Source organism: Lagopus leucura, unplaced genomic scaffold (genome assembly GCF_019238085.1).
Source record: "Lagopus leucura isolate 7727_CA_CO unplaced genomic scaffold, USGS_WTPT01 Super-Scaffold_100159, whole genome shotgun sequence".
NCBI classification, from domain to species: Eukaryota; Metazoa; Chordata; class Aves; order Galliformes; family Phasianidae; genus Lagopus; species Lagopus leucura.
In genome coordinates, this window is record NW_024962335.1 from 14613384 (window position 1) to 14640369 (window position 26986).

The window sequence follows — 26986 nt, forward strand, 5'->3', positions numbered from 1 at the left end:
TATCCTATCCTATCCTATCCTATCCTATCCTATCCTATCCTATCCTACCTTTAAATGCCCCTTTTAAATTAAATGATTTCATGATTCTATGATTCTGTTCTAATACAGAAAAGTAGCTGTTCTGAACTGCCTTGTTCAGACTACAACTTGGTCAGAAAGAAGAGCCAGAAACAAGTGGAATGCATAGGTTACATTCACCCACCACTGTAAAACTAAGACTGAGCCAGCACTATTTGTCTTTTCAAACCACTTAATGTCACACAGTAGGGTTCATGTCAGAGTGCAGGACCCTTGTGATGAACAGTCAGGAGAATTAGTGTTCTCTGTGTATCAGGGAGTGGGAAATGGTGATGTGGGATTTGTGACACCTCCCCAGTCCCTGGAAATTCACAGTACAGTTTTATGTCAGTTCAAAGCGAAAATTAAGATTAGTAGGAAAGGCAGGATTAGAAAGATGCCTTGGCTTTGGGTGCTCATATCTGAAGCCAGGATATTGTTCTTGCAGAAAATTTTCCCATGTGCATAATTAAGACCCTAATTGCCAACTGAACTGGAAATCATACTGTGTGGTGTCTCTGCTATCATTTGAATGACTGTTGGACAAGTGGCTCTGCTTTGACGCAAAAATGCAGTCCATCATAAGCCCATTAATCTATCATCTATTGCCTACTTGTTTCTTTCCCTGTTTAGATGTGTACAAGATGAAATGTTTTCCTCCTGCTGTCTGGTTATATTTTTACACTTCATTTTCTTTGTTTTTTTTTTATGAACCCACAAAGAAATAGCCACATAGAGTCATGGTGTTTAAGATAATCATGTATTGAAGCTACATCAGCTTAAGAAATAAACTTCATACTTTTCCTCTCTCATTCTCATTACAAAACTGGAGTGAACATATTATTAATTAAACTTTTATTTCTCTCCCTCTTCCTTCACTTTGAATAACCAGTAGCAGAGGAGAAGAAAAGCTACCATGCATTGTTATTATTATTATTACTATGACATATTAAGAAGACAGCCAAAGCAGTAATAGGGTAATGCAGCCCAAGAAAATAACCTGCATTATATTGCTGTAGTTGACTGAGGCACAGTCAGTTACAAGTATACAAACCATAGGAATTGTTTAAAGAACAAGTAATTATGGGGTCAGGAAGGGGAGATTTTAGATAAATACTCTCATAAATTATTTACTGTGAGGATGTGGACAACTTCTCTTCCTGAAAATAACTGCAAAAATTAGCCACAAATCAGCATATTCACTGGTCTTATCTGAAGTAATAAATAAGTGTGTATATATTTTTGTGCTGGACTGTGGCAGAAATATCTGACTCAATCTGGCAATGACAGAAATTCTTATTTTGTCTACTTTAACTCATCAGTGCAGAAGAAAATAAAATAAATATTTATCCAGGAATTTAACCTCTATGTGACACTCTTGATTTGCAAGGACAAAAACCTCAAAACCGTAAGATAATGACTCTGCCTTGTCTGCACTGTTTTTTAGCTTACCACATGACAGCTTCTGATGCCTGCCTCTTCTTAGAAAATTTTCTCCTTCTTATACAGTGGAAACGATGAAAAAACTTTTGAGATCTCCTAGAATACTCATGATTCATCATGAGTCATGATGTCTTAATTTTGGAGTACCCTAAACATGAAGGTTAAACTCATCTTTCTTTTAGGAGAAGAACTGGGACTGGATTTGCAAAAAATTGTAAGCATCAGAAGATTCAGGAAAATGTCTAATGGGGTTTAAAAAAAGAAAAAGTTGTTGACCTGGTTAGGAATAAGATTTGTATCAGAGACGCATAAAATTAGACGCCTAATTTAATTTAAGCGTATCCTATTCATTCTGTCACCAGAGGAATATCCAGAGGAAAATTGACTCCATCAAATGAGAGGTGAGAAGAACCACCCTTGCCTCTCCAATACCTGGAGATGTTCATGTTTCTCTGAAGTTGGGTGGGATTAATCCCCCCTTGATGGCCAACTCCTCTGAGAAAACCAACCCTTCATCCACTGTCCAGCCATGGCATTTCTGGCCCTGAAGTAGTAGTGCATCCAGTTGGAACCCACATAATCATTGTGCATTGCCACTCTGTGTGGGACCAGTTTGGAAAGAAACAATTGACAGATGTGCATTTATGGGCATCTCTTCCTTTAAAATCTCTCAGCATAGTACCCACGCCTCAGAGCCATTGCCAGACATCCCTCATATCATGCTTCTCACAGTACGTATTCTTTTCATGCAGTCTCTACAGGTGAAATTGTACTTTTGCAAAAGAACAAGAAAATCCTCAGGACAAAAGTAAAGTAACTCAGCAAAAAAAGGAAATGTGTGGCATTGGACACAATTTCCACATCCTAGTGGGGCTATGCATAATAATTTTCCAGGAAATGTGAAAAAATGCAGATGTTGTCTATGCAAGGCTCATCAAAGCTTCAAAAAGTCACTATATTGTTTTCAAAATGTGTTGGATTGTATGCCACACTTGAGATCTCCTCCAGATTTAAAGTTGCCTGATCAATTAGTTTAAAAGCTTATCCAGATGTTTTCAGCTATATCTAACTCACCATGTAGGTAGATAAGATTCACTGTTTCTGACAAAGGAGATTTGACTCCAAGGCTGCCCAGTGTGGTCAGGATTTTGTTTTTCATGAAGTATCTTAACTAAAAATTAGAAATGTTCATTGAAAGGTTATCATAGAATCATTAAGGCTGGAAAAGACCTCTAAGATCATTTGGTCCAGCTGCTCTCCCATCCCCACCATGCCCACCGACCACGTCCCTCAGTGCCACATCCACACGGTTCTGGAACCTGAGATACTTCTGCCCGCAGTGATCAGAACACTAACATGGTGAATTTCCCTCTTGTATTTATTATCACACCTTTAAGTTTGCCCTAAATGGTATTTTTCAGCCTGCAAGGAACCATGCTACTGGTCTTGATTAATTGTCCTCTGAGAGTTCCTTGCATTCACACTGACCGTATCAGTGATGCGACATTACGGGGAGAAAAGTATTCCTTTGTGAAACAGTAAAAAGACAAACCTGTGGCTGTGTGAGCTAACAACATGCTTTTAACATTAACAGGTTATGAGAAAGGAAAAGAAGAGCCTCTCCAAGACTTGCCTAACAAGCCTAATGCAGCAGATAAAACAAGTGTTCTGCAAAGGGAACTGCGTTCATTAAAGTGTTAGCTCATTAGAGGTGAGGTGGCAACACTTGTGATGCATGCAGCTGAATCACTCCCCACAGCCTCCACAGATACAAAGTGATCGCACATTCATCTGCCTCTTCGCTGATGAAGCAGACATGCTGACATTTGAGGCTGAGCACCCATTAATGTAAACCAGGGCAGCTCTGCTCCATTTCAGTGTGTCTGATTGTTTCAGTAAAGCAGTTAGTGTGCAGGTTGTGTCTTCTTGTCATCCCACCTGGACATGCTGGATTGACCTGCCCTCCTCTTTCCCTTATGGCTCAGGTCTGGAAACACAACATTTAACAGTGAAATGCCACTTACCAGTCTTTCTTAACATCTCCCTTTACAAGTGCTTATTTTTCACTCAGAGGGTGGTGATGCACTGGAACAGGTTGCCCTGGAGGCATTCAAGGCCAGGCTGGATGTGGCTCTGGGCAGCCTGGTCTGGTGGTTGGCAACCCTGCACATAGCAGGGGGGTTGAAACTCAATCATCTTTTCAACCCAGGCCATTCTATGATTCTATGACACGATTCAACAGTGCCAGGCTTCTATTCAAGCTTCAACTGCACAGATATTTCCCATGTGATATTTTTATGTCAGAGTACGTGTGGTTTGTTGGTTTAGTTTAGTTTAGTTTTGCTTTAACAGAAGTGATTGGAAAATAATTTTGAATAAGACTAGGGCAAAAGATAGCACTATTTTTCCATGTTAACTGGTGGGTAAAACTTTATTTTAGAATCAGTATTGCCCCCACCATTTGGAGGATGGACACATTTAGTAGAGATGGTTTTCCTCCCACAAAAAAAAACCTGCTTTTTCATGACAAGGCTGAGCAATTGAAACATCTTATTTTTGTGTGTGCCATACAGCCTTGTTAGAGCTTGGCTGCTCCATGAGATTCACCAGGGTCAGGATGGCTCCCTAGGCATTGTCCTGGAGGAAGAAGGAAGCATGCTGCCTCTGGGATGGGGGAGGCTGAGCAGTGCTCCAGGAAATGAGCAGCACCATGGAGAGCTGAAAGTCTGATGTTGCTCCAGCAAGGAGAAGAACAAGGCAGTCTTAATTAGCAGACAGTGGGAAAGGAGTTTATGAGGCTCTAGGATGAATAAATCTCAAGCAGAGGGATCTGAGAGCCAAAGGGAGAGAAAAGAGGGGGGTAAGAAAAGGGAAGGCAATAAAAAGTGTTTTTCTTATTGTGAGAGAAACCTCCCTGGTCCTCTTTCAGATACCAAGAACACTGTTGTTGTGTGCTTTTCTTCAGATCATGGAGGAAAACATCCAAAATAGCATAAGGTAAGGTCAAACACTTGCTCCATGTAACAGCAGTATGAAAAAACATATGCTGTGTTGGGTTATCACCAATTAGCAATTGCTTCCACTGTGGCAATTTGTCTCTGAATCACCATACTTCCAAGATAAGGGATATGTAGAGATTAATTGTGAGTTACACATATCTGAAGTGTTTATGTAAATATGTGCTGTTAATAATAACAGCAACAATAATGACAATAGAGAATCCCATTTTGTGTGGTTGTGGTTGCTCAAAACAGCTGTTTCAATGAGACATCTGCCAGTGAAACAATTTAGCCTGAGGATAATGAATAACTGTTACTTAACTGAGATAGTTTTAGCATAAACTCTACTTAATGGGGACACATTTGGCCAGCGAGCAGTGATTTCTTGGTACTTATCTAGGTGTTTAATAGTGAAAATTATGAGCTTGTGGCAAAAACAAAGAAACAAACAGCAAGTTATGTTATGTTTAGGTTGCTTTAGTTTGAAATACCTTAGAGGGATTTTGTCAGAGAGTGAATTATTCAAAACTTAGGAGACTTTGTGATGTGTGCTTCAAAATGCTGGAATACTGATGATCACTGTCTCGGTCTTCATCTCATAGTATAGAAATTACTAATATATGGAGATAAAAGTTTGTATATCTGTTTTATGGCATTATTTTCTCTTATCTGAATCTTCTTGCATTCATTACATGTGTATAAGCACAGATGCACAAGTGTGGGAAGAGTTTTTAATATACCTTCATCTGAATTTCTTCAAAGTTGAGTACACTGTACATCCAGAATGGCACTTCAGGTGAGGAATTCTGTTTGAATGGAGTCCGCTTGACATGATTTCCAAATTTTTCTAGTTCCCATATAGATGTGTTTCAGAGTACTGAGACAATTCCATAAAATCTTTGTGCTGCAATGGGCAAGCGTAGTGATATGCTGTGATCAAAGCCATAGACCAGATTTTTTCAAACTACTGATTATCCATGCAAGAAGTAAAAGCTTGCTTGCAAATGATAAGGTTATTTGCTTTCAAGGGAGATGGATTGTGTGTGTATTGGCTGTTATCCCCTGGCTTTAAAGAAATGCTGGCAAAGACCATGTTCTTTGTGAAATAAACTAGAATGATGAGGTTAAATGCAGTGTGATTCAATTTATTTGGCAAGATCTACGAACAAAATGAATATGAACCATGGGACCTTTAAACACTGTGAAAACCTATCTGTTATTTCTCTTGAGGAAAGTAAATGAATCCTTTTTCAGATAAGAGAAAGTGTTACTATATTACTGAGAGAATTTACTAGATTTAGAAGAATGCCAGATAGTTCTTCCTTTCATATTTATAGCTGTCTTTTCTTGAATATAAAAAAATGTAGCCCATGTCATGTGGTAATTCTAAAGGTAAAAGGCAGCCCTTGGGATCTGAATGACAGAGGAGGTCTCGGTCAGCAGTAACTAACTGATGTCTGTACCTCTTTAAGGAAACACTCACCATTTGGTAAGGGATCCTGGTGTTTGCTTTTGACCTGGACCCTGAACACAATAAAATTCCCAGATGAGAAATTCAAAGAAAAATTGACAATTATATTTAATTGATTGTAAAGTCTTGTTTCATTATATTATCTTAATAATAGCAACATACATGTACTGTTCTGTCAGCATATCTACTGTTACAGATGTCTGACGAGAATCATTTATAATAGAGACATGCATGTTCAAGAAGGGCAAGTAGGACTCTTAAGCAGGTATTTTAGAGTGTGATTCATTTGACCTATTTTAGACACCTACACTAAGACAAGATGAATCTGGAGGAGTGAATCATGCTCTTCGTGTCTATGCTATTCTGGACTCCCGTTGAAATGGCAGAGTTTCTGGGGGCTGCTCTAATTTCTTCAAGTTAGAGCACCCTTAGTAAGGTTCCCCAACAAGTAACAAGTGTCAAAGCCACTGCTGTCTCCAATTCTTCTCTTTTCATGCCTCTACTCTCAAAAGAAGCTTGTCTTTGGAGTTAGCTAGCATCACTATATTGGTTAGACGAAAGTCATGCTCCGATGACTTTGATGACAACAGTCCTAGATGCTGTTATATTGGCATTATGATAGGATTGCAATATTGATTTGGAAAAGCACAAGAAGCCCCACAGTTAAAATTCTTCTCTTGTAGGATGAGTCTTTCTAGTATACACTTAAGGTTCATGATGAGCAGAGAAGATAGAGGAAACATGAGGAAAACTTGCACAATGTAGTTATTCAGGGAACAAGCACTGAACTGAATTCTCATTGGCTCCAACTTCACAGAAAGAGTGATGATCACTCACTGGAACACACTGCCCAGGGAGGTGGTGGAGTCACCATCCCTGGAGCTTATAGAGAAATGTGTAGGTGTGGTACTATGGAACACGGTTTAGTGGGCAACATTGGTGGTAAGTTAACAGCTGGACTAGACGATCTTAGAGGTATTTTCCAGCCTTAATGATTCTAGGATTCTATCACTTATTCTCAACCAGATATCTAAACAGTGTGGATGAGTAGCATTCCAGAAACATTTACATTTCCAAAGTGATGCAATACAGAAATAAACGACCTCCATTATGTGAAAAGCCATGAGTGTGCAGTCTCTGAAAAGCAGGAATTACATGAGCAAGAGATTGAATTTGTCTTGCAAAACTCAGATATCATTAAGCGCAGATGACTGTACACGCACTAGTAATGAATACAGGCTTGAATACTTATATCCAGACCATGAGTACTTCATTAAGGCTTCAAGATTCTTTGGATAGCTTTGAACTTCTAGCTAGAATTTTAAAAACCCATGCTGTAGTTGGCTGCCTCGAAGGATGGCAAGTCTGATGTAAGTTGTCAGGGTTGGTATACAGTATGTTAACATTAGTGAAAAAACAAGCAAACAAAAGAAACCCTAAAAAATGTAAAAAGCTTTATCTTATTGTTTCTGCTTTCAGCCAAACCCCAAATCTCCTCTGAAAAGTTGAAGGGAACTGATTTCATCCGAGATGTGGTTGTTCCTTTACCTTGTGCTAAAGCATGTGTGCTTTAATCCGAGTGTTCATACTAACGGCTCTCACTGTCCTTGCTCTTGGAGGGACAACAAACTTTTGTGTATACTTGAATACGGGAGCAAGCTACAACAGAGGCTGCATTCTCATAGCTGAGCTCCAGCCTGTAGACCTCTTGCTCCAGTGAACAGAAAGTTCAAACAAGTAGTGAAATTGCTTTAACCCTCCCAACCTTTGCCTGACACAAGGCTCACGTACTTTGACTGTGAGCAGTACTGAAGTCCATTAATGGCCTTCTTTTATTACATTCCTTCTCATTGACAGAAGTAATTAGGAGAGACATGTACTGTCTCTGTGACTCTTCCCACTTGAGCTCTCCCTAGAGACAGAAGGACAGGGCATATTCATGTCAAGGAATTAAGATAAAGCCTTCATCCTCGCACTGCTATCACAAACATTTTTGCAGATGACAGGGAGGAACTTCGGAAATTTGAAAAGAAAAAAAAAAGAAAAAAAAGCCCTTAGTGAGTAGTAAATAGATTCTTACTGTGTCCACACAAAGAATAAATTTATTGTGTGACCTTATTTGCAAAATAAAGCAAGTATCTTTTGGCCTGAAAATTGCTCTGTATGCTCTTTTTAAGAGTTGTAAGATCCCTTACTTGGTGACAAATTGGGACTGTTTGTACAATTCTTAAAAATATGGGATTCTGACCTAGGAGTCTGGTTCTTGAGTATGACCATTGTGCTCATTTTACTGTTAAAAACAATAGCAGAACTCATCCAAAATGACTGCCAGAGTGCTGTGGAGGAGCCCTCATTTGACACAACTGTTTATGAGAAGAAAATTTTCCTTCTTCAGATCAACATACATAATTTGGGGGACATTTTCTCTTTCTTTATTTCTTTTTTTTTTTTTCCTTTTTTTTTATTTTTTCTGGTTGAAGTAACCTTTCCACTATGCATGTACTCTATAAGTCAACAATACTTCCTCTGCTGCAGGAGCTCAATTCATTGCTTAAAGGAAGAATAAAATAGAAATACACACTGGATCAGAAAGAAACAAGACTGTGAATCTGAAAGAGGCCTGCCCTTGGCATTTCCTCTTGCCTTGCTCCCAAAGGCAAGAAAGACTACAAGGGCCCTCCATCAGTCTTATGGAAATACATTTCATCTGAAGTAAATGTTACCCTAATCCACAGATGCCATAGAGAAAAATGACAGCCTTATAATGTTTAAAGGAGTGATTTGAATTGTGGAAAGGGCAGTGGTGAGCTTGGGGAAGCTCTGCTTGACCTCTTTTGATGTAGACATTGCTGATAAATGCACACAAACTGGCAAAAAAAAAAAAAAAAAAAAAAATCCAATTATAAAGCTGTTAAGGATGGTGAACCTGCCAATCCCCTTGACTGGCCAAATGTGTCTTGATTGTGTGAAACAGAGGGGCTCACATTACACCATGCTGTGGGTAAAACTAGATTAGCGGGATTTTTGCTTCCACTTGGGCTACTGAAGCTTATGGCAAAAGTTGTGGTCTTTGGTTAGCCTGCCACTTAAAAGAATGCATTTCAGGAATGGGTGCTAAACGCATCTAAAAAATTCAAGCATTGACGTATTTTTTAACGTTACTTCATTGAAGTTTTCCATGTGCTATACATTATCACTACAATGTGTTTTATCATAATGGCAAATCAGAACTCACAGTGTTCTTTCTCCAGCAAAGACAGACTCCAGCCATTTAAACTAATGGCAAACCCATATGAAATGCGAGCAAGAGAGAACCAACACACAAACAATCAGCTTTAGTTCTGCCCACTGTCCAGGAAAAAGTAATGATAATACAAAGGGAAAAAAAAAAAAGGAAGTTATGTATTTTATCCCATTCACTGTTTATGTGCAAAAGCAAGTTGCTGACAGGAGCCCTCATGCCTAAGTTTACTGTTTTAAAAGTATTTTTAATCCAAAACACTTACTTGTTTTTGACTCCTGGGGCAGGAGTTCATCAGGAACTGTCAGGCTGGGGGACTGGTGCATGAAAACAAACGGCAGTGCTCAAGAATGTCAGATTTCATTTGGAAAGCCATTTTATTGTGTGTGTTCCGAGGTGTTATTACGATCGCAGCTAAAGGAGAAGTATTCTGAATTGATAGCATCCTTTCAATCTCATATTTTAATGGGCTGAGAGGAGTATCTGCCAGCGCAGACAGAAGCAATTGAACTATGGAAAAACAGTACATTACCTGCCTCTGCTGCATTTTTCATAAGTAGATCTCCAAAAACTTTACAAGAGAAAACCAGGAGACCAACTTCACTATTACAGTAGTTGATGCAGTTGATGTTACACCTTCCTGTTATGCCTCTATGCAGTAGGAATTGATTTTGTAATAGAACAAACTGCCTTTTGCATTGGGTAAATCTACTTAAGTTAGCAATGGAATGATGCTCATCAGCAGTTTTAAAATATCCCTGACTCCACACCTTTGGGAACATCACTTTTATAGTCTAATAAGAAAACACACAAAACATAAGATTAGCATGGGAGCTTTATTCTCTCTTTTATCTTCATAACTACTACTAAAGCCTTTCTTCCTGGACAAGGAAGAATAAATGCCTTCAGTGCACAATGGGCAAAAGTTCAGCGAAGTGGCAAAATTATCTAACAGCTAATTTAGAGATGCACATAACCAGAGCAAAGAGGTGACAGTCCTTTGTGCCAGTTGAATTTGCATTTCCTGGATTCCATTTCAGACACATGATGTACGTCTTTGATCACAACACTTCACTTCTCTGTGTCTTTGATTCTGACGGGGGGGCAACGATCCATTAAAAGCCTGAAATTTTCAAACACAGAAAACAAGCACCTAGTTGCTACTGTTAGCAGAGCCACAGAATCACAGAACGTTGGCAGGAAGCTCTGGAGGTCCTCTTGGCCAATCACAGACATGCAGAACAGGTGGCTCCAGTATTATCCTCATTTGAAAACACAGGCTCATTATCATGTATGTATGACACTGTACAATGTACTGTGTATTTACTGATTCTGGCATGCTTTTTTTTTTTTTTTCCATAAACTACTTTTGCAAGGGCTTGCTAGTATCTCAAACAGATAGCTCTCACCTTTGAGGATGCAGCAGCTCCCTCTTTCAGTTCTTTATTCTTTAACACTAGAAAAAAAAGAAAAAAAAAGACTGCATAAATCACCTTTTTTTAATTGTGAAATACTCCCCTTTGACATTTCTAACTTGTACATCTTGTAATTAAGACACCTCTTAACATACCCTTTTACATAAACTGCAGGTAGAAGTACACTGAACATGTCCCACAAGAAATAACAGCTTAATCCATTTTTTCTGCTGAGCAGGCTTTCTGAACACGTGATCTCGAGTTCTTTACTTAATCCCCAGGGTTAATTAATTAAAACAAAAAGATGAAGAGTTTGTTTCCATAATTCATCTTGTTATTAAATAACCCATTAACTCCTTTTTGAATGCATTGTTTCTCTCATGCTTCACTATGTAGCGAGTCTTAATCTCTAAGACCTTGATTTATTCCACTAGAGTGGCAGCATTTCATACAGGCATGCTCATGCTAGCTTTGAATTCTACCTCTTCAATATCCATGTCAGAACAGCATTTAGCCCAGAATAAATAGTTGATCATGTTGTATTTCAGATGAGTTTTACCGTCTGCTCTAAGCTTATTGCTACAGTTGCTATGCTGACAAAGCTTCAATAGGTCTCTGTGAGCTACAGTTAGAACTATAACAATGATTTAGTAAACCCTCAGTTTTGTCCAAAAATGTGTTCTCATCCAGACATTTAATTTCCTTGATCAAGTTTTTATTTAACTATTCTTACAATTTCCTTTATCTCTCTCTTTTTTTTTTTTTCCCCCTGTAAGGACTGTTTTTCTAGAAACAACACACAATGGTACTACAAACTCATCTGACACATTTTCTAGAAGTGTGAATTCTGCAATTCCTGGTGTCACTGAATCTGGGTCATTTCCTACACAAGTTCATTAGTCACCAGTGATGCTGTTGGGCAAGAGGCTCCAGAAGAGAGTGGCTCAGAGTGCCAAGATGGGAGGATGTGCTATCAGGGGCTGCTCGGGCAGTGAGGAAGCCTTTTTATACCTCTACCACATCCTGCTAAACTAACACCAGTGACTGCATTCCTTTGGTAAAGGCAACAACCTTCTAAATCCCAAAAGAAGACACAGAAGTCATTCCACAACACCCTGTGCCTGCCAGCCCATGGAAATTTGTGGTGGGATGTGGGATCATGAGTCCACGGTGAGAAACCAGCATGGATGTATCATTCATTACCACCACCCACAGCATGCCTGCAGATGTGGGATCTGTGAATGGAGTGCTAGTGCAGAGAACATCAGGATGTAGAAGCGTGGAATGCTGCCGTATGTTGGCAACTGCTAGATTACCTAAACCATGGTGAGCGTGTAGTGTAGGCAGGCTTTATTAGCGAAGTTCAAACTAAGATGTGCTAATTAAACAAGAGGTTGTCCTAGTTGCTAAGGGAATGAATAATTTCTGTATTACTGCTTCTACCTCAGTAAAGTGTGTTCTCAGCTGTCCCTCTGGTCATTGCCAGAAAGGGAGGTCAGTTATTGTTGCTTCTGTGACTACAGTGTTTTGTTTTTTAAGCTCAGTTTTGCTTCTTTTGAGAAAGATGTAGTCTAGAATAGGATATCTGTCAGCTCTTCTGTAAAGCAGAGATTGACCAAGTGTTGGAGCCAGTCCTAGAATGAAGCAGATGCAATGGTCTGAATATTCTATTACTAAAGATGCTGGCTGCTGCCAGATGTGCATCTTGCTTAGCTTGGTCTCGTAAGAAAGCATTCTCCAATTCTTTTTTCTTCTAACGTAATATATACTATGCATAGGGAGATGCTAGGGGCATACGGATGTAAACTCAGAGGTGAGATCAACAGGACTGAAACACAGTGAAGTTAATGCTCAAGTGAAAAACTGTCTTCATGTGGCGATCCATTACCAGCTGCTAGTCCAGTAGCAACCCCATCATCCTTCCTTCTCAGTGTGAGCTTTCCATCCATCTCAGCTTGAAACTTAAATTACAGCACGTAGCATTTTCAGACCAGTATTTTTCTTCCAAGTTGACATCCTCTATGGAAACCTTGCTGCCATCATTACAAACCTTTCTTCTCTGACACTCTGTGGGGTTGTCTGGCTGTAACTTTACCTTTGTGAGACACCAGAGCCTTGCTCCTCTTGTACCATGGAGATGGGAAAAATAATAAAATTCTCATTAAGAGAAAATTGTCTCTGTCTATGAAAAGACAATGTAGCTCTACATTAAGCTCCAGCTTCCAATACGCTGAGACACTGTGTTATTTTCCTTTGCTTTTATTTCATGAACCTTTATTCCTCCAGCCAGCTATTTATTATATTGGAACACGTTCCCTTTATTTCATCTGTTCTCCCTCCTACCTCAAAGCAGAAGTTGCAGCATCTGCCATCACCCCTCCCTACCGGCTGGTTTGGTTTGCATTCTCCAAGAAATACATTTTCTTTTCCCATAAGCCCTTGAAGTCATAGAGTTCCAGTGCTACCTTTCTCTCACTGAGGACTCTAAGCTCAGGGAGGCATGTCTGCCTTTTGCTGAAAAATGCTCCCTCTGCAATTTTAACTAGTCTGATTTTGCATTACAACCTCTGCGATATCATTTATCTAATTTAGATGTTTCCTCTGCATCCCATTCTACAGAAAGAGCTGTGAAACCTTCATAAGATAAAAATCTTTATCTGAACTTCGAGTTGGACTGCCCCAGAATCGCAGCAGAGGTCGGAATCTGCCAGAATCTCCTGCCTGTTGGAGACAGGTATGGGTTATTAGACCGAGTATTTGGGAGAAAATCCTAAGAAAGCCAGCAACTGCTGAGCCTAAAGTCTTACCCTGAGTTACTTTGCTGTGTTGGAACAATATTTTTGCTAATAAAGCTGTGACCAAAAAAAGATGAGACCGTGATGTTGTGATAAAGACATTTTCATCTGAATTCTGGTGAAGTCTTCAACAGTGTACAGGGAGGGCCAAAAGCAGCTGAGAACATTCTCATTGTCTATTGTGAGAAGAACTGGGAGTGCCAATGTGGCAGGAACACTTCCCATAATCAGATATCATTAGTCTCATTGATCAGTGTTCATCAGATCATCCTGTTTGACACGTCTTGGCCTGTGCTGAAGACTAGAACTTCAGTTCTTGCCAAATTAACAGGAAACCAGGATAAACAGTCAGCTCTACAGAGCTCTGCTATGCAACAAGTGCATTAACCACTTTATAATCTCTTTGCAATCTGTTTCGATGTTAATGGGTCTGCTACAGAAGCTAACATGTAATAATTTACTTTGCAACATAATCTGTATTGGGTTGTAAAAGTGGACCAGAGTCCTTGAAGGCTGTAAAGAATTCTTACACATCAGGGATTGTTCTCTACACTTTATTTATAAATCAAATTCATCAGTTCTTTCTTAAATTCTACATTTATTTGTACTCAGATTGATAGCTCATAAAATATCCTCCCCTTTTCACAGTGAAGATCAGATCGGAGACAGACTCAGCCCTTTTATCTCAGCTTTTGTTATGTAACATTTGGAGACTCACTGACTATACCTCTTTGATGCACAAGCTTAGAGTGAGCAGGAGCCAACGTGGCTGTTATGTCATTCCCATTTACCATCTATAGGATTATAATTATTCTACTCATTAACGTTCCACTGCCTGCTGTCACATTCACTGGTCATCCTATTCAAGTTGGTTACTGATGGGACAGTTGAGCTCAGTAATTATCGTTTCTGGTTGTGAGGTTCTTGAGTGATACAGAAAGTGAAATGCATTTCCATAGGACAGGATATAAATGTACCTAGAGATATTTCGAGGGTTCCACAGATGGGAAGAGATTTGTTGACTCATTCAGAGCACTAGATGGTCTACAAGCTGTAATTCAGAAGATAGTTTGTCTTCCCTCCTTCATCTCTATGATCTCTTCCCAGATTTCAGACTTCCTTCAGTTCTCCAAAACAGCCTCTGTCTCTTTCTCCTCTATTCTTTGTGGGTTTTTTGTGTGTTTTGTTTTGTTTTTGCATAGGTCTCTTGCTTCATTTTCCACTTCAGACTTTTTTTCACCATCCTGCAATCTTTTCTCCTTGCCACACTCCTCTCCCCCACTTTTTGCCCCTCACGTACCATTAACGCTTCCTCTGCAAGCCTTTTTTTCCACTGAATTCACCACTCCTTTACCCCATCCATAAACCTCATTAATTCTCTGTAAGTCTAATTCATTCCTCTGCTCTTAATTTTGTAATACCTATTGACTTGGTAGTGGTGTTGTTTTTTTCTTCTTTTTTTTTTTTTTTTTTTCCTTTTTCTAATCTACAAACTTCTCTCTACTCTCTTTGAAAAGACTGCTGCTCAGGCAGCAGTTATTGTTCTGATGAACCATAAATACATACTTCATATTACTTCTTCTTAGCAAGCAGAAAGACATACAACACAACAGAAAGTAAGAGCCATTTTCTTTTTTCTCCTTAGAGTCCTGGGTACATTAACAGATCTTAATTGCCCAAACCTGCCTCATCTGGGACCCTGCCCACTCTCTTCCATGTTCCAGAGCTATTCAAGTTCAGGTTTGAGAACTTACTTTTGCTCTGAATTATGTGAATGTTGTATCTGTGCTTGCTTCAGTCTTTGGCTCAAACAGGTTTGTATTGCAGCCCCAAGCTGCAGCACTCTGCTCCTGACTAGACTGGCTGGACTGTGGAGCTGCTTCTTCACCGTGCCTTACCTAGGATTGTCACTGAATCTGTCTTTGCTCATGCTGCCAAGTTACGGGGGGCTGCACTTGGGTCAGTGGATTCACTGCCCTGCCAACATGGAGGCTGGCCTTGATTCCTGGCTTAAGATCCATCACAGAATTGTTTCAAGTTGGCTGCTTCTTCAGTAGAGCCTAATTCCTTTTCTGAGTGCTTGAATGAAGCTTGGGTACTTGGCCTCTGGCAGAGGTGGGAGTACCTGTCAGTATTCCTGGTCCTCCTCCAATCTATCCCCGCTTATGGCTGCAACATTCCCTTTCTGTCATAACTGTAAGGGAAGGAACAGGGACTCTTGCAGTGTTGGCAGCCATTCTTCTTTCCCTCCCACGTGCTCCTTCTCAGCTACCTTTACCAATCAGTTCTGAACAAGTCATTAAAAAGTTCTCAGACAGACAATTTCATTTTTTCCAGCATGCAGTTGCCACCACCATCTTAGGTGCTGAATTTCTAGATCTGCCTCAAAAAAGATGCCAAATGAATATTAACATTATATAATATTCTAATCAGGTTGTGTCCTTTTGCCAAAGGAAAATATCCTCTTTTCGGCATTTCCTCTGCTTTTTATAGAACAGCAGTGTAAATAAAGGTTGCTAATGTTCATTGCTTACAACAGTACGAGGATTTAAATGTATATAATCCTAGATGAGAATCTGCATTAACAGGGAGCTAAGGCTTTCAGAATGCAAACCTCACAAACACAAATCATATGGGGGGGAAGAGGGGGAAAGCAAACAAAAAAAAAAACAAAAACAGTGAAACCAGCATCTTGCCTGTGTTCCACAGCTGTTTTTCATGCTGGTTACCTTTTACTCCCTCCTACTGTCCAGATATCTCCACTTGCATCTGTGAATTTCTGCTTTAACAAAACAATCCAGAAACATGCAAAAAGATCACAAATTTAGAAGAGACTCATAGCTACAAAAGTGCAGAGCTCAGGTTGCTTTTCTTTTCTCCCCCTCCGAGCAGAACACTACTATGTATTTCACATGAATTACTACTTATTCCTCAGAGCTATGTTTTCAAAAAGTAGTAGAGTCTGCCTAATTACTTCTTCTTAACTACAGCATCTTTCGGTTTCCTTTGAAACAATAACGTGATAATCAATTCCGACTGTTTAGTTCTCCTTTCAAAGAAAGGATCTAGTAAGTATAAGGGAATAGAGCAGATTCCTGTCAAAAATCAGTGGAGAGATTCAGAGCCTGATGTACCTCAACTCCACTTTCAGTGTATTACAGCTATTCTGTAAGGAGGTTCTGCATCACTCATTCACTAAGTCTAACGATTCTGAACACAATGAGACCTGTACTTTGTGTAAATGTGAGGTTTATAGAATTTATGGATCTGTATGCTCTGGGCGGGGGAGAGAATGTTGTTTTGATTGTTGCTCTTAGAAAGCTGGTGAGTTTAGTTGTGTGGTATATGAATAGCACTGTACGACATCACTCCTCTCTTGTTCATAACTACTAAGAGTAACACCTTTAGGTACTATTGGTTGGTAAAAGAACTTAGCACAATTTTTCTTAAATTTTTTTTTTAAAAGGCATGTAAGCATAGAATTGTAGCGATACCATCGAATAATCTCCTATTATGATAAATGGTGCGTGCACATCTGATTTCCACCCATATTTTGTTACTACATTGTCCTGGATTTGGTTGCCTTCCACCATACCAATTCTCTTTAAAAGCTAGCTTTGTTTGTTTGTTTGACAAACCTTCTAAGGAACTGAACATGACAGTTGTATTTAATCAGTGTGAATTTCTGGTATATATGGAAGACCTGTGCTACAAAGCACAGCCAGCTCAAAAATCTCAACACATGCTAAATGCAGTGTTTCTGTTTCAAAGCTGAGGGACTTGAAGATGCTGTTGCCAAGGGAAAGGAATGAGATGGGCTGGAGACAATACAGTGAAGTAGTGGTCAACTCCAGTACTTCTATGAGGGTGAGTAGCATGTCGCCAGATCCAACGCTGCTGCAGAGGACTCTCAATCCCAGCAGTGGACAGACATCACACCAGACATCTTGTCTGTACTCTGGTGACAACAGCAGTAGTAGGAGCCAATCTGGTTAACTACAGATTAGGCACAAAGTAGTCTGTTGGACCACAGTCATTCTGCTGTTCTAGATTGTGTCCTACTTTATCCACACCTGGGGCTGGTCTCTTGCAAAAGTCTTCATATTTCCTATAAAAGCCTTCTTGTTTTCTCTGGGCCAAGTTGCAGCACACAGCATTGAGCATGTCTGCACAACTTTGTCAGAATTGTGGTCTCAGCACCCATATGCTGCTGGTCTATGGTATGGTCATATGGTATGGTCTATGGTAACTCACTGTGGCTGAGGATGGAATCTTCAGTGCTGCTGAAGAGAGTCTCAGACATCTAGTGAGCAACAGCACTTTCAAGAAGCTCTACAAAACTCCTAAGCTCCTGCAGCTTGATACCACAAAAACACGTCTACATAAAGAACCCATGAGATAATTTTCAGTGACTGCTAAAACACCCTTGTCAATTCCTCTCTGAGTCCTATTCAGTCGGATTCATGATATGCAGCATGTTCAGATTCTGCTCTCCATTTTTATGATGCAGGGTTTTCAACATGCATTCTAATTAGAAGCTATGCGTCTTTCCACAGTAACAGCCTTAACTTAAACAGCCTAGAAGACATTTACACCCACATTTCCACCATTTACATTCCTGCCTGGCGTACTACTGTGATGGTTTCACCTAAATAGTATTTACTACATGATGCAACTCTCTTGGGTTCCTTTCTCTTTGCTCACTGTCCACTCCAAGTCCACTCAGTACCATTTCTATTTCTACAATTTCTATTTGGTTCGCTTAATGCTGTCCTCCCTCCCAGACAATTCACTACTGATGCGGTTCATTGGGACCCAATGTCTGTCTCAGGAAAGCAATTGGTTTTTAAGAATAACTGGTAACAGACATAGCAATAGGAAGAGACTAAAACATTAAGTGCACCCTCTACCCACCTGCAGAAGTGGTGGTCTGCTTTACTACCCAGTCAGGCTGACAACATCACACAAGGTCCCCAGGGAATTTAACTGCCCTCAAGTAATGCTGGGAGTTATCTGTGACTCTGACACTCAAGCTGTGGCAGTCTAGTGTTGAAAAGTGGATCCTCCAGGAATACGGTATGGTTCTGGTGCTGCCTGCTGACATCTGCCAGCTGAAGATTTGATTCTCAGGAGATGGATGAAGTTTTGAAAGCTGAAGGAGATTTCATTTTTTCTTTCTCCTGCTCAGATAGGAGTAGGTGTGAATTTAAACTGATGGAGACAGGATATTTTTGGCATTGTATTTCTTAGTAATTTATATCAACTACTTGTCCTACTGAATCTACTCTTTCCACTTCATCCTGTTTTATAAAAGAAGTCCATCTTTCTGTCCCTGATAAAACAGCATGCACCTAACAGAAGCCTGAGCATAGTTGTAGAGTTAGCAGTTTGCTGAGGGGGATGAAGTTGATACAGATGTACTGGGGCAGAAAATATTCTCTTCTGAGTTTAAAACTTTTATTTACAAAAGGGAAGGTTATCAATAGAAAAGGCACAACATACCTGTATGTTACCTCAAAATGAACTGGAAAGTATGGGACTGTGGGGCTACTGATCGTGTTGTGTGATCATGTTGTTCAAGAGATGTTAATCAGCCCAACATATTAACATTTTAGCATAGAAAATATACCCTTACTAGGCTTGGTGCAGCAAAGGAAACTGAAAATCAGTGTTTCCTAAGAGGCTCTTTTGTTCTCCATGGAAGAAATAAATTGCCCATTGTTAGTTCCAGTAACCATTCCCAACTAGGCTCAAATACAGAGGGGTAACCAGTTCAGAAAAATTCTTTTTTGAAAGCCTGGTAACAATTCAAGAGAGAATGAGCTCTCTTAGCTTTGGAAGAACAAGAGGTATGAGTTCACCTAATGAGTATAGATTCTTTACAAATGCAGCTGTCCCCTTTATCAAGCTTCTATTAATCACACAGGGATTTTAAGGGGCTTATGTAAGTAAAATCCATCTATTTATGCCCACACACTGGTGGCACTGTTCCCTAGCAGGATTCTCAGATATTTTTTTAATATAAAACTACTTTTGAGGGTCCAGCTGCTGACAACCTTGCCCCTCAGCCATCTACCTCTCAAGAGATTGCCCTGCACAAGGTATCACTTGCAACCAGTCCTTCCTTTCAGTGAGCTAGCTGATAAAAATGTGTCATTCTCCTATAGTACAACTTACTGATTGCCACAGTAGAGGTAACACTGCGTTTGTCATAAAGCCTACACGTTTTTCACCTTGATTTGGGAGAAGGTAGGAAAATACAGAACCTCCTACTAATGAACACTTGTTTTGGCTGCACCTATTTTGCCTTTGATTATGCTGAGTGGAAGAAGGTGGGTAGAAAGTTTCAAAATGCCATGGGCATCAAGCCTAGTACTGGAAAGATTATGAGTCATTCCCTTACACTGTAGTTGCTTCAATATCAATCTAGCACAGAAACAATAAGGCAGCACACTTGGAGATACTACCAACACAGGGAAAGGGCACCATGCCAGTAACATTTCCAATTGCACTGCTGTGATTTTGTGAGTTAGAAAACTGATATTTATAATTATTTTTCCTCTCTGTAGACTAAATTAATTTAACTGATTTAAATGCATTTTGATTTCACTGGAAACTTTGCCTTATCTGGTCTTTACTTTGTAAGTACTGCAGGAGTTGTCAATTCTGATGCCATCATAATGGCAAAAGCTTATTCTTTTCCTCAGTACGCAATCTGATACAGACTGTAATCTTAGAGTAAGCACCAGTGCCTAGACTTGTGTGGTTGCCAAGCTCAGGAGCAAGTACACACAGAGGGTGTATAATGCCTATTGAATTGGTTGGGACTTTTTGTATCTGTTGCTGAGTTCCTTCAATGTCATCTTCAGACTTCGAAGGACTATCCTTTTTCTGGGTCCAGCCTTGTCAGGGTGGCCTCTAAAATGTCTAACAGCTTTAGTTTTATCTAAGAATCAATGAAAAAACCTCTACTGTGTCCAGATACTGTTTGAATCACAGAATATTGAAGTGTTAAAGTACTCCTCTGAAAAAACAGTCCTTAATGTTGACATGTTCATTGGCACTAGTATTGGTCTTTTGTCTTGCTGTTTGACCTTAGTATCAGCTTCCCTGTAACTACTGGAGAGACTGAGAATTACCCTTTTACTACTGACAGTTTTACTATTGAGATGAGGTGACTTTCCCTATTCTCTTGCCAATGTAGCAAGCCCAGATCATAGTTCACAACTTATCAAATGACAGCAAGAACACAGAAACTTCCTTTAGAATTGACAGTCTTGGCTACAGAGAGCTCAGTGCAGCTCACTGTCACTGTCACTGTTTTTAACTCAGGTATTTTTATACAGATTTAGGATGTATGTTGTTATCAATTATCATGTTTACATTTTATATCTGCTTATTCTTCAGTTCTGCGTAAGTTTATTGGTTTTTGGTTGGTTTTTTTTTTTGGCTGGACATGAAAGAGCTTCAATATAAAATGAGTGTGAATGTGATGAAGACCAAATGTGCTGCTACTGCCATTCTGTCATCTAAGAAAGCAATTAAAGCACCCTCCAAACATGCCTAACCTACTGAATTAGGAATGTTGGAGCTGACAGATAAAGTTGGCCACAAAAGACACTACTTGGACTGCACTGAAGTTGACGAACATCTCAGCACTATTCACTTAATCGTCTGAGAGCTTCCTGTTGTTGGTTGTCTGAAGAAGTCATTTGACTGTGGGAATAAGTCATTTGTCACAGGTATTCTCTGAGTTTGTATCACTGGCAGTTATTCCTACTTCTTGGCAGAAACATTCTGTCAATGATTGAATGAGCCTTCTTGCTCTTTTAAAGAAGACACCATTCTTCAACTACTCTACGGCCAGTTTTCCTTCTCATTAGCATCCTGGCTCTGGGGACGCCTGTCTTGGTAACACTTTCAGAAGTTAATGAAGCTATTCTGAAAACAATTAGACCTTCTGAAAACAAGAAGACCATTAAGTGCTTCTAATGGAAACAAAAGGTCTTGTTTTGATCCTCATTTTTACCTCAGAAGTAAAAGGTTTCCTTAGGTGAATTAAAATCTAAATGCATAAGGCAAAGACTGAAGGAACAATACATTGTGCACTTTAATTCTTCTAGAAAAGATAGCAGATATTAATTATATAGGTTTACAATTTAGTTGAGGCTTGTCATAATCTCATTTAACATTCATACGATGGGGGAATAAATGGAGACGTGTAACAAAAGAAAACAGACTGTATAACAAGAGATAAACAATATATCCCTTATTTGTTTGGGACTGAGGTGAAGCAAATAGAAATAATTACAGAAAAGAAGCTTCACAAAGTGTATGTATAATATATGTGTATACACATTTTCCCATAACACAGATTGGGACACAAAGGATAGTCTAGATTGAATACCATAGGAATCACTGCAGTTGCATTACTTAATTCAACATACCTTGATTTAGACTGTAAGAGTATCAGGGTCAATTTCATTTTCCTGGCTAAGCAAATTCAAAGATACTTAAAGTTTGTCCAGTGTCACTTTTTTTTAACCAGAAGCTTCTGTAAATGGAAGGATACATGTTAATACAGACAAATTATGCTATTGTATATTATCCAGAACTTCACTGCGAGTAGCATATAATGAAGACTACATCAGAAACAAAACAACATCAAAAAAAAAACCCCACGAACCAAAAGCATATCATTTCGAACATGGCACTTGTTACTCATTTTATAGGATATACTTACTGAGTTACTGAGATCTCTGGAAACACTGGTGTAAACTTTATGGAGTAAAAAACAAATTCTTTTCTGAGTTGTACGTGACAGATTAGCAAAAAAGTCATCAGTAAGTAGCAATGTAGAACTGACTTGATCATCTTGGTAGATCTCAACTTAAAAAAAAATAATGCCAAATTAGATTAACTTCACAAAATTAAGGTTGTGCATACTTACTCTTCTACTTCTTACCACTATTTGTTATGGTTTTAAAAGCACTACTCCTTCTTTTAAAAACAAAACAGATTAAAAACAAACAACCAAAAAAACAACTATTCTCCACTTAACTAAGTCATAACAAAGGGAAATTAGTAACTGACAGCAACAATAAAACAGAAAATCTATCAACACTTTTCTCTGGTACAAAGATAACAAGTAGAGAAAAATACCCCTCTCCTTCATCTTTTCTTAGATTGTAGCATCGTACACTTACCTAAGATGCCAGTAGAGATGTTTACATTTTCCTTTTTGGGTCAGAAGCACAATTGAATTCCAGGAGAAATGTGTATGAAATTCAACATGATTTAATCACAAAATATTCAGTTTATTGTCAGAAATTGACTTTGGCATAGAAGACAAACATTTCTGTTTAATAATTTATTTTCCTCTGAATTCTAAATGTTTTAGGTTTTCATGATGTTTTCTAATCACTTAAAGGCATGAATTTTAAGGTTTAAGATTTTTTTTTCCCCAGTTGTTATAGCCAGAAGGGCTGGGTTGGTTCGGTTTTTTTTTGTGCAGTAGGTTTTTTGTTTGTTTGTTTGTTTGTTTTTGTTACATGCACAGGAAATTCTCAATTAAAATTTAATTTAGTGTCCATAAGGGAGAGCGTATCTAATGGGGCTTCCATTTTACGCTCAAGAACTAGACACTTGTTTTTATAAAGATTATATCTCTGTCATTTCCTGTCTAAAACACCTTACCTACTACAAGAGATGTTGGGCAGTTGGTCCTTCAGTAGCCCTGTGTTCATTGTAGCGGCAGATGATAAGAAGAATCTCACAGACTGGGACTTGCTTCAGACTTCTAGTCTTGCTCTTTGTACTGATATCATTAACAATCATGCAGTTTCACATCTAGAAGTCAAGAATGAAGATTTATGAACAAAGAGTCCTAACCTTCTGTGTTGAAGTGCATCAGTTAACACAGTCCAGCCAGCCTCTGGTTCCCTGTGACAATATCCTAACTTCTATGCAAAAGTAGCTATTCCACTAACTCCACACAAAAGCAGCTAATGGATAACTTTCTTTTGTCCATGCATGTCCAAAATCTTGAGTGTGACACAGCAGCACCAGTCTTACCATGTATTTAAAATGTCCATTAATCAAAGGAGTGCCTGTGGAGGAATTTGGGCAGAGACACCTTTGTAGTTTTCAAGAATATTTTAGCCACTATTGAAGCTAGCAATTAATGCACTAATAAAGCAGTAAAGCATTTGTATGTCACTTGATGAACAAAGCACTGTCTTTTTTCTCAAAAGCGCTCATACTTGTTGACTTCATCTAGAACAATGAAGCAACTGTAAGAATGTAAAAAAGACTTCATTGGTCTCAACAGGAGATGAACTCCATGTACGCTCTTAGCTTGAATATTTATGGACCTTAAAACCCGTCCTTCCTTTCACATCAAATGATTATACTGGAAATAATTTTGTTCTCATAGAAACTCAGCTAATGTGTAAATTTTCAAGGCCTTACGAACAGACACAGTCTTACTGTGCTCAGTGATGTTTTGCTACTGTGAAAGTACTATAACCTGTCTAAATACATGCACTCTTATGCCTTTATCTCTTGTTCCAGTAAGGGAAAAAGAAAGAACAAGCTCAAACTCTTGTGTGATAATTCTACAGCTGTATAATTTAATGTAATGCACATTAGAGATAATCTCTACAGTATTTTTAAAAAACTTATGTAATCTCAAAATAGACATGTTCCTATAAAAAAAAAAAAAAAGTCTGGTTTGTATATTTTTCATTAATGTGACCGTTAAAGCTTTGAACCTTATACATGTTCATGTTTACAAAACATTTACTTGGCATTACCACATGTTTTACTTTTTAAAAAAATGTTAGGAGACCTCCTGTTCCAGAATCTGTGTAGCTTCTGGAGAAAGCTTCTTTCTGGCTAAATGAAATTTGAAATGTAAATGTTTGCAGCTTTTTTTCCTGTTTGTTTTGTTTAGCTATCCTGGGCTAAGGACCCTTCCGCATCAGCTGTTTACTCGATGCCCAAAGCAACTGCTCCTTCAAGTCTTCAAGGACAAAGTTGAATGAAGTGTTTTTATGATGAATTTTAAAAGATTACTCACTTATAAGCACAATAAAAAAACAAAAAACAAAAAACAAACAAAAAAAAAAAACACTTTCTCTTTATAGGTAGTTGCTCCCCCCACCCATCAGCTTTTGTAACCTGGTAGTAATCACTCTCAGCCAGAGTCTGACTAATGCTGACATGGGTTCAAACAACTGTTCTCCATTTTGTGTAGGACAGCAACCTGACAGGTGCAGAGCAATTTCAAATAAGACAGTTTGTTGCAGTATGAAGTTCCATCATTTGTCACATACGGTGACATGCTGGCTAATCCTATTAATCCATGCTGCTCTTAAAACCTAAGAATTTTTGTGGGTGCTGAGATTTCCGTGTTCTAATAGAAGACAAGAACTTTAAGAACCTGTAGAAATCATTCAGCAGGATCAGACTCTGACAATTCACAAATCTTTAGGACACAGCATGAGACTAAAAAATATGAATCTGCTCAAACTCCCAGTGATAGGCAGTAGACAATGTGGTTTTCTTAATAATGAAACCGTAATACAGTCTTGGTCCCTCCCCCATACATCCCCAGCAATTCTTTCATCGTGATTGTCGCTAAAGCAGTTGTAAACCTTCACGAGTGCAAAAAAAGATAAAGACGTTATTACATGATAGGTGATCCTTTTGCTTCTCTTAAGAGAATGGACAGAATAACTCACTGCAGTATAGCTCAATTCTGACTTCAATTTGCTCAAGAAAACTGTGGAGACCAACATGTGTATGTTATCATAGCTTCTCTGAAAATCATTCAGCTCTGAATTGATAGAGCAAGGAGAAATGGTCTCAAACTAAAAGAGGGGAGATTTAGATTAAATATAAAGTTTTTTTTCAGTAAGGATAGTGAGGTTCTGAAACAGGTTACCCAGAGCAGATGCTGGATCCCTGGAGACATTCAAAGACAGGCTGGAGGGGCTCTGAACTCCCTGATCCAGCTGTAGGTGCCCCTGCTCATCACATGGGAGTGGGACAGATGGCCATTCAAAATCCTTCTCAACTCAAACCATTCTATGAATTGTTTTTATTTTTTTTTTCCTAAAGGCTTTCCCAGTTGTCATCCTATGTCAATTTGTAGTCAGCAATGCTTATGTGATATCACTGACACGTTCAACTTCATGATTTACTATCTGATACCACTCCTGACTGGAGCATCGGGCAGTGAGCACGGCTGGCGGTAGAGCACTGTGGTTGATGGACCAAAGCCTTAATCGAGTCTGGCAAACAATATCTTCCCATGAATAATCTGCTTCTGAGTTCACGGTATTTTGGTAGAGTGTACTTACTGCAAAATGTAAGTTCAGAATCGATTACAGCATTTAAACAGTTGATGGAACAGGAGAAATTAGCATCTGTGGTATCCGCAACAGAACAACGTTCTGTTCTAAAAGAATTCTTCCTGGAATTCTGGAAAAAGAAAGCAATAAACACTGAACAGCATCCCTGTTATTCCTGCTTCTGATTACTTACATTGGTATCCAAAGCACGTGCCTACTTTCCTTCCTCTACCATCCTAGGAAGGGATCAATGTCTTCAAAACTGCGTTCACACTGGCTCCCCTGCTGGAATTTCTGTCCTGCTTGTGCTTCCCATAGCGCTTCAGACACCTCCCTCAGCAACGCACACACGATTTATCGCACGGGGAGAATTTAAACAAACAAACAAATAAATAAAAATACCGAACAGCGTTAAAGACAGCTCGGTGCCCCCCGGGCAGGGCACCTCCCGCGGCCGCGCTCCCCCCACTCACCGCTGAGGTGCGGAGCCGCCTTCCCCCTCTCCGCCCCTCCCGGCCAGGTGTAGCGGCCCAGAGGCGCCGCTCGGTGAAGGCGGGCGGTTCGCGGCTGCCAGTGGTTGGGCGCTCGTTGCCTGTCACAGGGCGGCGTGTCAGCGGGCTGGCTCCGCCTCGGCGCCGCGCCTCCTCCCGCCCATGCACAGACATGACACAGACACACAGTCACTGCAGCTGCTGCTGAGCCCGGGGCAGAGCGGCGGCGGCGGCGGCGAGCACCCCTCTGCCGGCACTGGAGCGCTGCCGGCGGTGGGCGGCGAGACCCGCAGGGGGCAGCGTGGCACCGGGCGGGGGAAAGCTGGCAGCGGGGAAGGGGCGGGAGGCAAGGAAGGAAGGAAGGAAGGAAGAAAGAAAGGGAAGGGGGCAGCCTGGCACTCCGAGCCGGAGGCGGCACCGGGCAGCGGCACGGAGCGAGCCCGGGCGGAGCGCGGCACCCAGCGGCCGCTGAGGCTGAGGCTGGGCCGGCGGCTGTAGAAGCGGGGCCGGGGGGAGCCGCTCCGCGCCCGGCTGCACGCTGCCGGTGACCTTCCCGGAGCTGCTCAGGCCGGGCAGGGCCTCGTCTCCCCGCGGAGATCGTGCGGCAGGCCCCGGGGAGAGAAGAGGAGAGGAGGCCGGGCCGGAATCTCCAGCCGCCCCCGGGTCTTGCCGGCCGTCGGCGGGGCCTGTGCGGGGAGAAGGGGCGGGAGACGGCGAG

At 40.1% G+C, this 26986-nt stretch overlaps 1 long non-coding RNA gene across 2 annotated transcripts; it reads right to left on the reverse strand.

Moving 5' to 3' along the window:
- Positions 1-10028: 10028 nt before the first annotated feature.
- On the reverse strand, positions 10029-26335 carry LOC122190327. Of its 2 annotated transcripts, XR_006182109.1 has the most exons (7): positions 26251-26335; positions 25971-26107; positions 23118-23270; positions 22165-22310; positions 21869-21975; positions 10621-10667; positions 10029-10334 (listed from the first exon to the last, which is right to left on the reverse strand). It is a non-coding gene; the product is annotated as an uncharacterized LOC122190327 (long non-coding RNA). The 2 variants fall into 2 exon arrangements; XR_006182108.1 differs by lacking the exon at positions 26251-26335 and having other exon boundaries at positions 25971-26239.
- Positions 26336-26986: the final 651 nt, after the last annotated feature.